The sequence below is a fragment of the Erinaceus europaeus genome, chromosome 3 (assembly GCF_950295315.1).
Source record: "Erinaceus europaeus chromosome 3, mEriEur2.1, whole genome shotgun sequence".
NCBI lineage: Eukaryota > Metazoa > Chordata > Mammalia > Eulipotyphla > Erinaceidae > Erinaceus > Erinaceus europaeus.
This window is the reverse complement of record NC_080164.1, coordinates 116,881,643-116,885,726: the sequence shown is the minus strand read 5'-3', so window position 1 is coordinate 116,885,726 and position 4,084 is coordinate 116,881,643.

Genomic DNA, 4,084 nt, shown 5'->3' with positions numbered 1-4,084 from the left:
ATTATTGTTGTTGTTGCTGCTGTCATTGGATAGGATAGAGAGAAATTGAGAGAGGAGGGGAGACAGAGAAGAGGAGAGAAAGATAAAACACCTGTAGGTAGACCTGCTTCACTGCTTATGAAGCGATTCCCCTCCAAAAAAATAAAATAAAGGGGTCGGGTGATGGTACACCTAGTTGAGAGAGAACACATGTTACAATGGGCAAGAACCCAGGTTCAACCTCCCAGTCCCCACCTTCGGGGGGAAAGCTTTGCAAGTGGTGAGGCAGTGCTGTAGGTATCTATTTCTCTCTTCCTCTCTATCTTCCTCTACCATCTTGATTTCTGGCTGTCTTTAGGTAATAAATAAAGATAATAAAATAAATTAAAATAAATAAATAAAAGGAGTCGGGTGGTAGAGCAGTGGGTTAAGCACAGGTGGCGTGAAGCGCAAGGTCAGGCCTAAGTCTCCTAGTTTGAGCCCCCCGGCTCCCCACCTGCAGGGAAGTAGCTTCACAGGTAGTGAAGCAGGTCTGCAGGTGTCTATCTTTCTCTCCCCCTCTGTCTTCCACTCCTGTCTCCATTTCTCTCTGTCCTATACAATAAGGATGACATCCATAACAACAACAACAATAAAACAACAAGGGCAACAAAAGGGAATAAATAAGTATTTTTAAAAATTTGAAATAGATAAATAAATAAAATAAAAGTCAATTATCCTGGGCTGGGTGGTGGTGCACCTGCTTGAGCGCAGGTATTACAATGTGTAAGGACCTGGGTTCGAGCCCCCCCACCCCCCCCCCGACCCCGTCCCCACCTGCAGGAGGAAAGCTTTGCAAGTGGTGAAGCAGTGCTGCAGGAATCTCTCTGTATTTCTCCCTCTCCATCATCCTTTTGATTTCTGGTTGTCTCTATCCAATAAATAAACATAATAAAAAATAAAATAAAAGAAATCAAACCTCATCTTTAAAAAAAAAGTCAATTATCTAATGATATATCACCCAAGATACATACTTGTTGTTTTGCAACACACAAGTATAGTTAGGAAGTGGGAAAGGGAAAGAAATAACAGAGCCAGAATGCAAGAGCCAAGTTGTGGTGCAACTCCTGGGGTGTGTGGGCAACTTATTTCCTCTGTGAGTGTGGGTGAGGCTGAACTAATCAGGTGGCTTAAAAAAAAAAAGTGGTGGTCTATATACACAATGGAATACTACTCAGCTGTAAAGAATGGTGACTTAACCGTTTTCAGCCGATCTTGGATGGACGTTGAAAAAATCATGTTGAGTGAAATAAGTCAAAAACAGAAGGATGAATATGGGATGATCTCACTCTCAGGCAGAAGTTGAAAAACAAGATCAGAAAAGAAAACACAAGTAGAACCTGAACTGGAATTGGCGTATTGCACCCAAGTAAAAGACTCTGAGGTGGCTGGGTGGGGAGAATACAGGTCCATGAAGGATGATAAATGACATAGTGGGGGTTATATTGTTAAATGGGAAACTGGGGAATGTTATGCATGTACAAACTATTGTATTTACTGTTGAATGTAAAACAGTAATTCCCCAATAAAGAAATAAATTAAAAAAAAAAAAAAAGATTCTTCGATGTGAAAGCAAGAGAGCCAGATGCAATGCTGGAGATTGAACTCATGCTTGAGAGTCTAATTCTTTTTTCTTAATTCTATTTATTTATGAGAAAGATAGGAGAGAGAGAAAGAACCTTATATCACTCTGGTACATGTGATGCTGGGGATTGAACTCAGGACCTCAGAGTCCTTTTTTTTTTTTAATCAGAGTATTGCTTAGCTCTGGTTTCTGGTTTCTGGTGGTATGGGGGGATTGAACCTGGGACTTTTAAGCTGAGAGTTGTTTACCTAATAAAACAGAAAGGAGCTGGTTGGTGGAGCACCTGGTTGAGCATACATTACAATGTGCAAGGACCTGGGTTCAAGCCCCCAATCCTCACCTGCAGGGGGAAAGCTTCACTTCATGAGTGGTGAAGCAGTGCCTCAGGTGTCTCTCTATCTCTCTCCCTCTCTGTCTCTGCCTTCCTTCTCAATTTCTGGCTGTCTCTATCCACTAAATATATACTTTAATTTTTTTTTAAAAAAGAAAAAATGGCCACTGGGAGTAGTAGATTGGTAATACAGACACTGAGCCCCAGTGAAAACCCTGGTAGGAAAAAAATAAATTAAAAAGAAAAAGAGGGAGTTGGGCTGTAGCGCAGCGGGTTAAGCACAGGTGGCGCAAAGCACAAGGACCGGCATAAGGATCCCGGTTCGAACCCCGGCTCCCCACCTGCGGGGGAGTCGCTTCACAGGCGGTGAAGCAGGTCTGCAGGTGTCTATCTTTCTCTCCTCCTCTCTGTCTTCCCCTCCTCTCCATTTCGCTCTGTCCTAAAAAAAAAAAAGAATAAAAAAAAGAAAAAGAATGATGAAATCCTCTTCTTCATCTCATCTTCGATGAGGTGAAGAAGGAATCATGTTAAGTGAGATAAATCAGAAAAAGAAGGATGAGCTCCAGCCCCCGGTTCCCCACCTGCAGGGAATTTGCTTCACAAGCAGTGAAGCAGATCTGCAGGTGTCTCTCTCTTTCTCTGCCCCTCTCTGTCTTCCCCTCCTCTCTCCACTTCTCTCTGTCCTAGCCAATAACAATCACATTGATAACAACAACAATAATAACTACAACAATAAAAAACAGCAAGGGCAACAAAAGGGAATAAATAAATATAAAAAAAAAAAGAAAAAGAAGGATGAATATGGGATGATCCTACTTGTGGGTAGATTCAAGGAACTAGGACGGAAAGAGAAAACACAAAGTGAAATTTGGACCGGGCTTGGTGTGTTGCAACAAAGCAACGGATTTTCAGGAAGCAGGGCAGGGAAAGGATTTGGGAGGGGTCTTTGGTGGGCCTGGTGCAGGACGGTGGAAAATGGCCTACATTGGGGACAAGAGTGTTCCGAAGATATCTATCACGGGAAGATAAGAAATTGTACCCATGTGTCAATAACTGCTCTAAGTCAATAAACACTCAAGTAAAAAACAAACACAAACACAAAACTTTTCATGCCTAACTTTTCAAGTTACAGGGTTCAATTCCTTAATACCACCATCAGCAAGAGCTGAGCAGTATTCTGGTTTAAAAACCAAACTGGATATGGGAAGCTAGGGAATGTTATGCATGTATAAACTGTTGTATTTACTGTTGAATGTAAAACATTAATTCCCCAATAAAGAAATTAAAAAAATTATAAAAATAAAATTAAAAAAAAAACAAACAAATTGGGTGTTGCTTTACAGTGCAAGTTTGTGGTAATGTGTCAGACAGTAGAGGAAAAGCAACAAGTCGATGCTTGTAGGCCCCGTGAAGGTGAAGGCGCTCATGGGATGCGGTCAGAGCATAAACACGAGCATAAACACGGGTATCCAGCAAATACTGCCTGCCTCAGTCACAGCATCTTGTCAGAAGCAGCACCTTGGAGCCTGTCTCTGGTCTCATGAGACATCTGGCACCAGTGGAGAGTCCAACACCAGCTCCCTCCCTAAGACCTCCCAGAAGAGTTCTGACATCCATGTGTGAAACGTTTTGCTCTGCTGGAACCTCCTACTTTTGAGGTTTACTTCTATGTCTTTGGTTACACAGTTTCTGTCCCTCCCTCTGAGCTAAAGTCCCACCTTTGGAGCACTCGATTTCACTTCTAGTCTTTGAGGTAATACTGGCCCTTCAAAATTAATTTATTGATTCATTTATTCATCTGACAAGCCGGACAAGGGACAAGTTGCTTTCTAGGTTCTCAGGAGAGTAAAAAAGAATAAAATCGCTTCTAGAGGTAAGCAAACTTTTTCTGTTGAGGGCTAGAGCAAGCAGATATTCTAAACATTGTGGATCACCCGGGGTCTACTGCAACCACTCAGTTACAGAAAAGCAGTCATAAGTAGAGAATGAGGATGGTTCTTTCTTTCTTCTTTCTTTCTTTCTTTCTTTCTTTCTTTCTTTCTTTCTTTCTTTCTTTCTTTCTTTCTTTCTTTCTTTCTTTCTTTTCTTTAAAGAATTTATTTATTTATTCATGAGAAAAATAGGAGGACAGAGAACCAGACATCACTCTT